Source organism: Giraffa tippelskirchi, chromosome 6 (assembly GCF_054371585.1).
Source record: "Giraffa tippelskirchi isolate mGirTip1 chromosome 6, T2T-mGirTip1v1.2.pri, whole genome shotgun sequence".
NCBI lineage: Eukaryota > Metazoa > Chordata > Mammalia > Artiodactyla > Giraffidae > Giraffa > Giraffa tippelskirchi.
In genome coordinates this window covers 104,516,670-104,532,200 of record NC_137280.1, presented here as the reverse complement: position 1 = coordinate 104,532,200, position 15,531 = coordinate 104,516,670, and the positions used below count along the sequence as shown (strand labels likewise).

The window sequence follows — 15,531 nt, the reverse complement described above, 5'->3', positions numbered from 1 at the left end:
ATATTATTTACTTCATTTCCTGTTTTGTTTTTCTCTGAAGGCAGGGCCAGGATAAGGTTAATGTGAATGGAGCAGGTTGGCACTTGCCTTGGGTACAAAATTTAGGGCATACCCAAAAATTGAGTAATCAAGATGTTAAAAAAGTCAAAATAATGCAAAAATTCATAATGAAAGAAATATCAAAATTTAAAACAAAACACAATTATTATTATTGATTTTTCTCTTTGACCCAGGCTCCAAAATGGTAGGATTATAGCATTATTACTGATCCCACAACACAATTTTCTCCCCTATTGTCAGTCCTTTAAAAGTTCCTAATGTGTGTAGTGGCGGAGAAGAACAGTGAGAAAACCTGCAAACACTGATACTTATGTGCATAAAATCCTTTTTCTTCTAGTTATTTTTGTGGCTTGACTAGTTTCTGTTCCTTGTAACCCTGTTCAAGAAACAAAAATTTGATGGAGTTTTTGCTTGAGATGCATGTCTGCTTCCTTCATTCTCTTTGTCTTATAAAATTTAAGCAATTAAAGATGTTTTCTTAGGAGCTTTTCTACCTTGTTATTGTTATATAACAAGTATAATTTTTTTCCTCCTTATCTCTGGTAATGGCCTGCCCCTTGGAAAGACAGTGATATTTTCACGATTTTCTTACCAACCTGGCAAAAAACCCAATTCAAACAATCAAGCTATTAAGACCATTTTAAAACTGGAAGACAGCAAAACAAATATACTGGTGCCAATAATGTGGACATTACACTATTTATTCAAAACTAAAATTAACCTCAGTGTAAACTAGAAAAGTGGTTTAAAACTTGAAAATGCTTCATCATTTCTTTGCCAAACATAGGCTATCTACAAGTATTGTTGGTCTGGGCCAGAGTAAGACCAATGAGGCCAGAAACACTGTGACCAAAAAAAAAAAAAAAGACAAGGAACAGACAATCAAAGGGAAATGACATTTGCCTTCCTATGACTTTGACCCCAAGGGCCAAGCTTGAGGTCATATGGAGGTGGGCTGGGGGAAGAGGGCAGAAAGAGAACATGTCAGCTGGATGCTGGGATTTTGGTGTGATCTTACAAATCTAAAGGGTCCCTGATATCCAGTCAGACAGACAACTGGGGGAAAAAACTCTCCTCCTACCTCACAGTTGTCATAACAGCCTTTTTATTCCAGCATCATCAGGGACTACTTTTAAGAGCATTTTGATAGATGCCATTTTCTGCAGTGTTAGTAGTGGGAGGAGGGAGAAGAGAATCTATTTGCTGCACAGGCAGTTTTTGTGATTTGAACAAGACTCCCCCACCCCCTTCAAACTCAGCTCTGTATGACAGAACACACACGCTCACTTGTTACCACTCGCCTTGTGGCCTCTGGGATTCCTTTCTCTTTAGCTGTGTTTCTCAATCCTTTGCATCTCTCTGAGGCAGAAGTAGCAAAAGCAGCAGGAAATGGCAAAGGCATACAAGTCTGTGCTGTTTCTGGAACACATTGAGCTTGTGTCTACACTCTGGAGGTAGAAATTCTGCCTGAAGAAAAATATTCCACTACAGTGCTCTTTGTCTGCTTGCCAAAGCACACAGAAATGGATCATCTTAAAATGTAGGCACCCAAAAGCCTGACATGTAGATGACCCTGACTAAAATGACTATTTACAGAGTAAGGATTTGGAGGGGTACTTGTGATGCAAAGAATAGTGCTTCCCCGGCCCCCCTTCCCCTCTAGGGCATACACAACACATGATGATGCACAGAAGTGTTAGATAAAAATTTCTGCTTCTTCTTGGGGTAACTTTTCCCCTTTTCTCCCATTCATTAAAGCATTTTTAAGTTTAAGTAACAGAGACTGAGACTTTTATGAATACACACATGATTTGGTCAATATTTTAAAAAAATAAATTAGTTGCAAATTTCAATATTTTTAATACTTGTAGAAACAGATTTCTTTTAGCACACCTCATTTCTCATCCACACCCTTTCACATGTTTAGAGACTCTGTCCTGGGAACCTGACCCAGCATCCTCTTCTCTAATATATTCATTCTTAAACTCAGGTAATAACAGGGCATGTTATGTCTATATTTGGGCAACATTTTGAGAGAGCATTGGAAAGCAAGATACAGGCGGTTTGTAAAAATGCATTTTCATCCTTTCTACAAGTTCTTGCAGAAGTAGAAATATCTACTTAATGGAGAGAGGGGGGATGATTGTACATGTTTTCCTCCAGTTGTTGAGCATCGATGAAGCTTTTTTATAGTGCTACTTGGAATACTCTAATCTAACAGATGGAACCAAGTGCATTTTATTCAAGGTCCTGGTGGATTTTCTCTTTCTGAGACATGTAGCACAAAGAACAATTTCACATTCTTCCAATGAAAATCTGTGTGACCCTTTGCAAATGTTATTACAAAGGAGTTCCAAGAAAATTACAGGAAATTCACCAAGCATTACTAGCCTAATCATGTGATCATCATTTGCTCAGTATTTTCCTTTTTTCAGTAGGGGATTGATATTTGTAGTATGATGCTTACTAGAGCAATAGGTTGGAAGGAAATCATTTCCTATATTTTAAGAATGTTCCCTTTTGGCAGTACATAATCTCTTAAAAATGATCTTGCTTTCAGATAGCTACAAATATATCATTTAGTGGTTTTTTTTTTTTTTTGTATGAATGTGGAGCTGATAGATTTAGATATAGGGGAGGGATTGCAGGTTTTTCATTACCATAAATCCTGCGTCACATCACCAGCATGATGGAAGCATTTTGATAGATAACATAAAGTCATTAATCACCACTCTCTTAAACTAAGTACAGAGAAAGAACTTTAAATGTTCTACATTCCAACATTTGTGAATGCCTCCTTTTTTAAAAATGCCATCCTTTATTAGTTCATGCTGTTTAAGATAGCTTGAGTTAACTCCATGAAAAGAGACTGTGTATCAAGGGAAGAAAGGACTGGAAAGGGGGTGGGGAAAAGGGAAGGGAGGCAAGAAGATTAAATTCCATCTTAAATTCAAACATGGGCTAGATTGCATGCTAGCATTAATGTCTTTGTCCTCTTCCCAGAGAATGTTGGCAGCCTTCCAGTTTATTAAAACAACAATCCAATGCTGATCTTCTCTCTGTATACACAATTCAAGGAAGGATCATTTACTCAAACAGAGCTGTTCACTGAGGTATAAAAGCAAAAATGCATTTTAGGAGATGTTGTTTATGACTATTGTGTAAAGCACTATGCCCCTCTGTTTCATATAAGTAATCCTGATCATTATTAAGTGTAGAAAGAAAGCCAGGTTGTTATTCTAAAAGCAGTAAGCACAGTCACATCCAGGCATTTAATGATGCTGCTTAAGCTTTGGAAATGGTGCTAAATACAGTTGTGTGTTCCTCTTACAAAATATCCATACTTGTCAAATAGATGCATCCTAGAATTTGTATTCTCTTATACTTTTATCCCTCTAAAACAATGCATCATGGAATTTATTTCACAGATAGGTTTTCCTACTCAACACTCAGAGAGTATCTGTGAATAGTCAACTTTCTTGGCATCTATTTGATGATTAAAATGAAGTTTATCTGTCACACGGTCATTGCTAATATAAGAGTGTTTATGAAAGAAAAGTGCTGCATGCCCAGGCATGCATGTTAGTGCAAAACACTGTTGTGTGTATTTCTTTTGTCACATAAAATTCTGTAATTCACCCAGCAACCTGCAGGCTTACATCTTCTGCTGGGTACCCAAGGGGCAGTAACAAATGTCAGACAAACAGACTTCCTACTAGAAGGCCCACCTCAGGAGGCAGAAGTGACTTTAGGGATAGTAGCCTTTTAAGTGAGCTTTGTTTCCAGATAGCATTCTATAAATCCAAATCTTTGATAATGACACAGTATATTGAATGGTGACCCACTGAATGGCTGTTGAACTTCTAAGATATGATTCAGCATGCCATGGGGAGAACAGAGGACAATGACATTAAACACCAGATGGTATTTCAAAGCCCATCAGATAGATACACAAAGTCCTTTCTCTTTTCAACAAAAGATAGGTAAGGCCTTACAACCAAAAAAAAAAAAAAAAAAAAATTTAAAACAGGAAGAAAGAAAAAAAGAAGGAAAAAAAAGACCATTAAGATAAATGGGATGATTTGGTTTTGTCTTGCTTGACTATTACAGGAAAACCATCTGAATGGGTCACATTACAAACTAGACTCCAGATCAAAGGATAACCACTGCTGTGGTGGGTCAAACTGATTTGAGCTATGTCAATCAGATCAGCATGAAATCCTAAACTCTGGGCCAAGAAAATATGTCTCTCTCAAACTGAGGCTTGACCATAGCAATTAACCAAAGCATTTGCCTCTGCCTCACAGGAAATCTGAGAGGGTTTTCTTGGTCAGACCACTGTGTGGACACACACGCATGACTGGGATACTGTAACATAGCTTAGATGGTTGAGTTTATGAGTAAAATGCAACTGTCCACCAAAAAGTCACCCAAGAGCTGCTGCTCCATCAGTAGCTGTTGGGTGAATAAAGAGGTGAGTGAAATATAGTTTGTGCACATGTGATGTTAGTCAAAGAACACTTCATTCGCTTGAGGGAAATCAAAGCTTGGGTGACTTTGAATGTGCGGATGATGGTAGAGAAGGAAGTGTGATTTTATGTATCAACTTGACTCAGCCACAGTGCCCAGATATTTGGTCAAACATTAATCTGGGTGTTTCATTGAGGGTGTCTTTTGGGTGAGCTTAAATTTAAATCAATAGAACTGAGTAAAGCAGAAAGCCCTCCAAGTGTAGGCCTCCTTCAGTGAGTTGCAGATCTTAATAGAACAAAGACTGACCTCCCCGAATAAGAAGGAATTCTGCCAGCACTCAGCTTTTGAATTCAAACTCTAACTCTTCCCTGAGTCTCCAGCCTGTGGGCCTACTCCATCAGATTTTGGACTTGCCAAGCTCTCACAATCATATGAGCCAGTTCCTTGAAATAAATTTCTCTCTCTCTCTACATACATCCTGTTTGTTCTGTTTCTCTGGAGAGCCCTGACTAATATGGAGAGGTTCATAAATAATGAGAGCTCACAAAACACTTTGGCACTTGAGAAATGGATTAGCTGGACTCAGTGGTCTCAAAGCTCTGCATCAGATCTCAGGTTCTGGGGGAGCTGACTGGCTGGGGTAGGATGTATAGTGATTAAGGGCTCCAGTTCTGGAAGAAGACACATCAGGTTGGAATCGTGGCCTTGCCATTTACTAGCTCTATCACTCTGCACAAGTTCCTTAGGGTCTTTAGGCTTCAGTTTTCATATTTGTAACACAGTACTTTAAAATGCACATCTGGGATTTCAGAAAGGAGGTGAATACAAAAAGAGAGAAGATTTTAAAAATGACAAAAAATGGGCAAAGGAGTGTAAATCACAAATCAGTTCAGTCGCTCAGTCGTGTCCGACTCTTTGCGACCCCGTGAACCGCAGCACACCAGGCCTCCCTATCCATCATCAACTCCCGGAGTTTACCCAAACCCATGTCATTGAGTCGGTGATGCCATCCAACCATCTCAACTTCTGTCATACCCTTCTCCTCCTACCCTCAATCTTTCCCAGCATCAGGGTCTTCTCAAATGAGTCAGCTCTTTGCATCAGGTGGCCAAAGTATTGGAGTTTCAGCTTCAACATCAGTCCTTCCAATGAACACCCAGGGCTGATCTCCTTTAGGATGGGCTGGTTGGATCTCCTTGCAGTCCAAGGGACTCTCAAGAGTCTTCTCCAACACCACAGTTCAAAAGCATCAATTCTTCGGTGCTCAGCTTTCTTTATAGTCCAACTCTCACATCCATACATGACACCTGGAAAAACCATAGCCTTGACTAGATGGACCTTTGTTGACAAAGTAATGTCTCTGCTTTTTCATATTCTGTCTAGGTTGGTCATAACTTTCCCTCCAAGGAGTAAGCATCTTTTAATTTCATGGCGGCAATCACCACCTGCAGTGATTTTGGAGCCCAGAAAAATAAAGTCTGACACTGTTTCCACTGTTTCCCCATCTATTTGCCATGAAGTGATGGGACCAGATGTCATGATTTAAGTTTTCTGAATGTTGAGCTTTAAGCCAACTTTTTCACTCTCCTCCTTCACTTTCATCAAGAGGCTCTTTAGTTCTTCTTCATTCTCTGCCACAAGAGTGGTGTCATCTGCATATCTGAGGTTATCGATATTTTTCCTGGCAATCTTGATTCCAGCTTGTGCTTCCTCCAGCCCAGCATTTCTCATGATGAACTCTGCATATAAGTTAAATAAGCAGGGTGACAATATACAGCCTTGACGTACTCCTTTTCCTATTTGGAACCAGTCTGTTGTTCCATGTCCAGTTCTAACTGTTGCTTCCTGACCTGCATACAGGTTTCTCAAGAGGCAGGTCAGGTGGTCTGGTATTCCCATCTCTTTCAGGATTTTCCACAGTTTCTTGTGATCCACACAGTCAAAGGCTTTGGCATAGTCAATAAAGCAGAAATAGATGTTTTTCTGGAACTCTCTAGCTTTTTCGATAATCCAGCGGATGTTGGCAATTTGATCTCTGGTTCCTCTGCCTTTTCTAAAACCAGCTTGAACATCTGGAAGTTCACGGTTCACGTATTGTTGAAAACTGTTTTGGAGAATTTTGAGCATTACTTTACTAGTTTGTGAGATGAGTGCAATTGTGCAGTAGTTTGAGCATTCTTTGGCATTGCCTTTCTTTGGGATTGGAATGAAAACTGACCTTTTCCAGTCCTGTGGCCATTGCTGAGTTTTCCAAATTTGCTGGCATATTGAGTGCAGCACTTTCACAGCAGCATCTTTTAGGATTTGAAATAGCTCAACTGGAATTTCATCACCTCCACTAGCTTTGTTCATAGTAATACTTCCTAAGACCCACTTGACTTCACATTCCAGGATGTCTGGCTCTAGGTGAGTGATCATACCATCGTGATTATCTGGGTTGTGAAGATCTTTTTTGTACAGTTCTTCGTGTATTCTTGCCACCCCTTCTTAATATCTTCTGCTTCTGTTAGGTCCTTACCATTTCTGTCTTTTATTGAGCCCATCTTTACATGAAATATTCCCTTGGTATCTCTAATTTTCTTGAAGAGATCTCTAGTCTTTCCCATTCTATTGTTTTCCACAAATAACATTCCCAAATTTCTTTGTAAGAGGAGGTCTGGTTTTGAACCTGCAGGTCATGCAAATATAACAGTTCTCCTAAACTTAGAGCCACCTGAAACATACAAAATCTTTTCAATTTAATGGCTCCATTGGACCTGTCTCACTATCATTTCCCATCATCCACAATAGGGCTTGTTGTGTTAATCTTTGCAAAGAAACCATGCGCTTCTTAGAGAATTTGGGCTGAAAGGGGAAGAAAGTGAAGAACTTGGACAAGATGTTATGGTTTAAGGACCCAGAGTCAAGAGATATTGTGGGAAAATTGGCCTGCTTATGGAGTCCTTTAATACTAAAGAATTCACCACTGATACTCCATTAATTGGTCATTTGGGGGGACTGTCAAATTTCATATTTCTACAATGAAGACATATCTTTGACATTCAAAGGACTCTTTGAAATGGACTTGTCTGGGGGTACCAAGGAATTGACAGTTTTGATGGAAGATTTAGTATCTTCAGAGAATAGAGAACTTTGAAAGAGTGGAGGTTTGGCTTGGAGGGGAGAGCAGAAAGGGGAGGATGAGTGCTTAATACAGCTCCAGAGCATGGTGGACATGAGGGCATGAGGAGAAGGGCCTTGGGTGGTAGATAGGCCTACAGAAAAAATGTGGGAAAGGCCAAAACCATGCTCCATTTCCAAATTCTTCCCAGGACCAGCTCTGTGCTCTCATTTTCCTCCTGGTCACAGGTGAGCCCTGCTGCCAGGATCCAGGGTGGATGATGATACCACCATGGAGTAGTTCTATAGCTCAGTTGTGGGTCAGACTGGAACACTACAAACTACTTAAAAATATTCCAACAGAAACAAGTTCTGAGTTCCATACTGACTTATATTGTTGAAAAAAAAAATCTTGAAGTGTAGTATATATGAAAATAAGGATTTACATAACAAAAACCAGAAGGTTAGTTACAAAGAAATACTTTCATGCAGGATTGGAGTCATCATAAAATCCTTTTAAGAAGCAAATTTCTTAGAGAGTCAAAATGTGCCTTTGATTTTCAATTTTCATGATGTTTCCATGTGGTAATATTAATTATACAGAAAGGAACAAAAGTTTTATAGAATGGCTTATTGAGGCCACACATTTTATATTTATTTTTTAATTTTCATAACAGCTATATGAAGTGGACATTTTTAGTTCCATTTTACAGATGAGGAAATCAAGGTTCAGAGAAGGTAAGTCATTATTGAAGGTAACATAGGCAGGAAGTGGTGGAGTATTTCTGTCTTCAATGCATATGTGTTTTCTCAGTCTACCATTTTCATTAGAGTAGCTTCTATAACTGAAAACTTGATATTCACAGTAACTCCGGGTTCTGATTAATTTTTCCTTTTATTCCTCAGGGCAGGTGGATATGGTCATCTATACCACTTAAAAATCTAAAACCTGTATAACTCAACAACAAAAAGGCAAACAACTCACTTAAAAAATGGACAGAAGATTCAAATAATTATTTTGCCAAATAAGATATACAAATGGTATATGAAAAGATGTTCAACACTATTAGTTACCAGGGCAATGCAAACCAAAATCCTGGTGAAGTACCACTTCACACCCACTAGGATAGGTAACAGAAAAAGAAAAATAGCATGTGTTGGCAAGGATATGGGGAAATTGGAACCTACATACATTGCTGAAAGGAATGTCAAATGAATTAGTGCTATGAAAAAACAGTTTGGAGGTTTTTCAAGATGTTAAACATAGAACTACCCTATAACTAAGCAATTCCACTCTTCAGTATATACCTCAAGGAACTGTATTTTCAAACAAATATAAGCACACACATATGTATAGCAGCACTATTCACAACAGTCTCAGGGTAGAAACAGCACAAATGTCCATTAACAGATGAGTGGATAAACAAATTGTGGTATATCCATATTATGAAACATTATTCAGCCTACAAGGTGGATGAAACTCAACACCATTATGCAAAATGAAAAGAGTCATATACAAAAAGTCATATGATTCTGTTTCAAAGAAACAACCAGAATATGTAAATCCATAGTTACCAGGAGTTAGAGAGTGATAAAATGAGGAATAACTGTTTCATGGGTATGAGATTTTCTTTTAGGGTGACAAAATATTTTGGTACTGTATATGGGTGATGGCTGTATACATTGTGAATGTATTAAATGCCACTGAATGATTTATTTTATGTTATGTAAATTTCACCTCAATTAAAAAAAAAAGTCTAAGGTTTGGTGAATGTCCTGGTTATACCAGGCACAGAATTCGAAAAAGAGTTACTCAGTCAGATTTTGAGATAGATGATCATGACTACAAAGAGCCATAGCAAATCTGATGAACTCATCATCCAAGCAAACAAAAGAAAGTGTGCCTATATCCATCCATTCTACCAGAACCCTGGTTTCCACATGTTATTTTGTAGAGATCCCTAAGTACCTTTCTGGGGTAAAGCAACTTTGAAACGTGGAGTAACCACATAACAATGGGCATGCTTTTCCCCCAACACAGCTTATCATGTGAAAATCAGACCAGCTTGTCTGACTGACCACTCCATTAACCAGTATTCTCTCATCACCAAACTGCTTAATTTCGTTACACTGTGGGCCTGTTTAGAATGCAAGAGATGCCTGTTTTGATTTTAACAGGGTCTACAGGTCAAGGCATAGAAGGTTTTCTATGTGAGCTAGTGGCCTAATTTGAGGTAAATAGTAAGCTTTTAACTTAATGGTATATCTCTCTTTTCAGCTGCAGACAGTCTCCATTGTTTTTCCCTTCCCAGGGTTGGGCACTGTGAAATGCTACTCTCAGAAGAAAGAGGGTGTCAAAAACCCCAGTGATTTCTGAGGCTTATGGAACACAGGGAATAGGAGCAATTTAGATGACAAAAAAGAGCTCACTTCAGTCCAGATTTACACTGTGTTCTATTCACGGACACATCAGCAAACATTATAAATGCCTTGCCTGAGTAATGAATGGTTTCTGAGTGAGATCCTGGGCTGGCAGCAGGTTTGAAATTCTAGAGAGTCAGGCAAGGGAGAAGGTGATGAGGGTAGAATTACGGGAAAGGATTAATGAGAGGGTGCTGGCTGAACATACTGCTTCACTGTTCTCTCAGTCAGTAGACTGAGGAGTCACTGATTTTTGCCTCCAGGAATGTACTTTCATAACTTAAAACAAGCCTCTTTAAACAAATCTGCATCAGGCAATGTGTCAACACTTCATTGGTTTCAATAGAATTAGTTTTCTAAATGCCCTTTTTTGGAGCAATTTTTGTACTTGAAAATGCATTACAAGGAACATTTACTATAACTACAGTACAACGATATAGAATATGACAAGTCAGCTTTTAATCAGTGCAAGCTGCAACACTGAACACGGTCCACATTGATCCTCCCCCTCCCCCTCAGCATCAGCGTTAATAATCCCAGGAACCTGAGGTTATTTTCACTGGTATTTGCTGTAAATAATAGCCAAGACCTTAATTGTATTTGCCCAGAATGAACTGGCTAACAGCCTTCAGAAGACGTCTAGGCAGGTTGTGATTTAATAACCTTATGTAACTTTGGCCCTTTCTGCTCCCCACGCCAAATAAAGCACAAGATCTTTCTGCTAGGTGAGAGATAACACATCGGAACCTGAACAAAGTAGGGGAACAGCACTCTGTTAGACCTGCCCCGGTCAAACTCAACACACAGCTAGGAGCAGCCAAGTCACTGAACATTCAACATCCCTCATTCTGGCATGTTGGGCAGGACACACTCACTTGGTAAGATGTCTATAAATACAAGCAGCATGAGGGCCTGCAAAATGGCAAAATATTTCCTTTATGCATTCTTCTCATTAACCTCAGGTGTGGTTTGCTTGCCATTTAAAAAATGTTGTTGTTGTTTTTCTCCAAAAGGGAAACAAGAAAAAAAAAAGGCTCTTTCACATATTCTAATAATAAGAGACTGTGAGTCCTAATGCATGAAGCCGCTAACCCCATTCTACTTCAGTTTCACCTTTTTCTAAAGGTGGCTGGAATACAGATGAAAAGGCAGTGACTACTATGTCTAAGTGTGCAAAGGGAGAGCGGTAGTGGCAGGTGACAGAGTCCCAATCTCTTATATGCTAGAATGTTCTAAGTGAGTTCTTTCAGACTTGCTGGAACAGTAAGTAGAGACGATGGCCACTCTTTTCCTTGTTTCTCCTGAGATGTGTCATCTGCTTGTCTTCAAGGAATGCAGAAGGTGTAATGAAAAGTGTAGTTTGGGGTCACACATGCCATGTTCACTAGTTGTGTACACTTAGATGAATTACTTAAATCATCTGAGCCTCAGTTTTCTCATCTGTAAAAGTGGAATAGGGCCTAACTTTTCTGGTTACTAAGAGGGTTACAGATAATGATGCCAGTTGTCTAGAATGATAGGTGCTCAACAACTGCTAGCTGTTACTGCTCTTATGATGAGTTCAAAAAAGATATACATTATCCAGACAACATCTATTATATCCCCAGTTAGCTGCTGGGGACTATGTGAAGACTGAGATTTGGTTCCTGTCTGAGAGGATCTCACATTCTTTTTGGGAAAATAGGCAAGTAGGCTTGTGAATCCTGTCAAAAGATGTGCATTCCAAAATCAAGAGAGACACTGCATCCTTGCAGTGAACTTGGCCTGTTCTACATCAGATTCCTGTAGTGGAAAACAGGAGTTTTCAACTTGAGGAAGGCAAACTTGCAGGGCTTCTTCAAATCTATAGTCTTAAAAAGGACGTTTCCCCACAAATTAAATTTTAGCATATTCAGAGGATTGAGTGAGTCAAAATTTCTTCATGCCTTTGATTAATTGTTTTATTTTATCAGGATTTTACTTTTCAAAGTAGTTTAGGGTTCACAAAATTGAGAGGAAAGTATAGCAATTTCCCAAACCCCCACACATGTATAATCTCCCCTATTATCAAGTTTCCCCACCAGATCAGTGCATTTCTTATGATCAATAAATCTACACTGATAGGTCATTACCACTCAGGGGTCATAGTTTATCTTTGGGTTCACACTTCATGGACATGGAGTGTAAAGGTACATTAAAAAAGAATCTCCTAACTTTGACATGTCTGAGCTACTGAATTACAACTCTGACCCTCATTTTCAGTTTATATTCACACTGCTGTTGTTCAGTTGCTAAGGTGTGTCTGACTCTTTGAGACTCTGTGAACTGCAGCACACCAGGCTTCCCTGTCTTTCACTATCTCCTGGAGTTTGCTCAAACTCATGTCCATTAAGTCAGTGATGCCATACAACCATCTCATCTGTTGCACCCTTCTCCTCCTGTCCTCAATCTTTCCCAGCATCAGGGTCTTTTCCAATGAGTTGGCTGTTTGCATCAGGTGGCCAAAGGATTACAGCTTCAGCTTCAGCATCAGTTCTTCCAATGAATATTCAGGGTTGAGTTCCTTTATGATTGACTGGTTTGATCTCCTTGCAGTCCAAGGGACTCTCAAGAGTCTTCTCCAGCACCACAATTTCAAAGCATCAATTCTTCAATGTTCAGCCTTCTTTTTGGTCCCACTCTCACATCCATACATGACTACTAGAAAAACCATAGCTTTGACCCTACAGACCTTTGTTGGTAAAGTGAAGTCTTTGCTTTTTAATATGCTGTCTAGGTTTGTCTTAGCTTTCCTCCAAGGAGAAAGCATCTTTTAATTTTATGGCTGCAGTCATTGTCCACAGTGATTTGGGAGCCCAAGAAAATAAAATCTGTCACTGCTTTCATTTTTCCCCCTTCTATTTGGCCATGAAGTGATGGGGCCAGACGTCATGATCTTAGTTTTTTAAATGTTGAGTTTTAAGCCAGCTTTTGCATTATTGTCTTCCACCCTCATTAAGAGGCTCTTAAGTTCCTCTTCAATTTCTGCCATTACACTGGTATCAACTGCATTATCAGGTTGTTGATATTTCTTCCAGCAATCTTGATTCCAGCTTGTGATTCATCCAGCCTGGTATTTTCCATGATGTACTCTGCATATAAGTTAAATAAGCAGGGTGACAACATACAGCCTTGAATACTCCTTTCCTAATTTGGAACCAGTCCATTGTCCCATGTCTGGATCTAACAGTTGCTATGGGGAAGAGCCAGGAGAGAATTATCAAATGACAGAAGACAATTTACTGCAGTGGAAAAAAGAGGAGTCTTCATTTTAAATGAATTCAGTGTGGCCAAATGATCTAGACGTCGCTCCATGAAATTTTAGTAAAGCAAAGATAATTACAAGACTCTAAAAGCTTCCAGAGAGGACAAGAGTCCTGTGAAATTTGATACCGCACAGATTGGTATCAAATTGAACTTTAATGAGTTGAAAAGACAATATATTTAAAATTCCAAGAGAAATTTTTTTAAAATCTAGAACTATATCTCTAACAATATTTTGACGTAGTATGAGGTATAAATGAAGACATTTCAGGCAAGGCAATGGAAAATTTCTTCTTACATGGCCAACCTGAAAAAATATACTTGACAGTATGCTCTAGAGAAATGGGGAAAAAACAAATAATAAGATGTGGAATAAAAGAAATGATGGAATTAATCAAAGAGTACAAGGAAAAGAAATGACAGAATGCTAGCTGGGTAGCATTGAAAGCAATAAGTCCTAATTTTATAAATAGAGCATGTAGTGGATGCTAAAAATGACGTTAGGATAAATGGAATGAAGGCCCTCAAATGCTGTACAAAACTAAAAGATCATATTGAAAAAATGAGGAAGATATATGTGAGGAAAATACTGATATAGGAAAAAAGTTGTAAAGGAAAGACATTGCCAAATGTGAAGCAAAGGAAGACAAAGCTTGGTTTTGATATACTGATGGAATCTTAAAAAAAGAGAGATCATTTAACCTTACCACAGAACATGTTCCTTCAGGTCTCCTAGGATTTGTCATATCAGATCAATAGAAGAGGAAATGTAATCCTACCACACAACATGGCTTTTCTGGAGAAAAAATGTTTACATTGTCATAATACTAGTTATGTTTTCAAACATCAGTATTAACCTACAGATAGAGCATCAGGGAATTACTAGGACATGGAACACAGTATAAATGTAATTATGTTTTACTCTCCTAAAACAAAGGCAGAATTGACAAAAGATAAAAAATGGATAGGAGTATAGAGTGGGGTGGAGTCACAGAATCTTTATATTATTCTTTGAGATTAAGAGATGCCATTGAAAGTTGATGGAAAAAGAAAGTTTTAGGCATCTCATTTATATTCTCAATGGATAGAATCCCCTCACTCACTACAAGACATAATTAGAGGAAAGGATTGGAAACAGAAGAGGTGAGAGTGAGTTAACTCTCATCTGGTTGTCATAGAACTTTCATAGAATATGTTCAAAATTGATACATAAAGAAACAGAGGTGCATTTGTTATTTATTTACTGCCACATAACATATTACTCCATAACTGTACAGCTTAAAACAGTAAATATTTGTTAACTCTGTGTGGGGGCTTCCCTAGTGGCGTAGTGGTAAAGAATTTGTCTGCCAATGTAAGAGACACAGGTTTGATCCCTGGGTCAGGAAGATCCCCTGGAGAAGGAAATGGCAACCCACTCCAGTATTCTTGCCTGGGAAATCCCATGGACAGAGGAGGTTGGCAGGCTACACTCCATGGGGTTGCAAAAGAGTTGGACATGATAGAGCAACTAAACAACAACAACAACTCTGTACCAGGAATTTGGAGTGACTTGGTTGGGTAGTTCTGGCTCAGTTGCTCCTGAGGTTGCAGTCACCCTTAGGCTTGCTTGAGGCTACAACACTCCTGATACGGCAACTTTCCCTGCAGGTGACTGGAGGCTTCAGTTTCTCTCCAAAGGGCTGCTTTAATGCCCTCATGAAATGAGAGCTGCTTCCTCCGGGGTGAGTAATCCAAGAAGCCAATTGTCACCTAGCCCCAGAGGTCACACGCTGTTACTTTTGCAATATCCTATTGGTCATATAGTTTCTTTTTTCTAGAAGAGCCCTTCATAAGAATATGAGTAAGGAATAGAGGCTCATTGGAGGTCATCTTGGGAGGTGGATGTCATAAGAGGTATGAGACCATTATTTAGAGCTGAGGAGTGAGTATCAAATGAGCAAAATGTACAAATGCTTATAAAAGAAATTTTTATACTCTGATTTTTTTCTGTATGTACATATTAATTTAATTAAAAGTATTTCTAGGAACTTTAGAAAACATAGAAAACTATAAAGCAATAAATATTACCAGTAACTATTTAACCCAGACACTGCTTACATTTTGTTTCTTTTCAATATTTATTATCTGTTCATATTAAGGTACGTATATAATTTTATGAAAATATAATTATGCTATATGTACTATTCAGTGTCT

General features: G+C 38.7%; 1 long non-coding RNA gene across 20 annotated transcripts in view; it reads right to left on the bottom strand.

Moving 5' to 3' along the window:
* The window catches only part of LOC145509733 (uncharacterized), a 1,421,207-nt gene that overhangs the window by 270,243 nt on the left and 1,135,433 nt on the right, over positions 1-15,531 (bottom strand). The gene's annotated exons all lie outside the window — the stretch shown is intronic.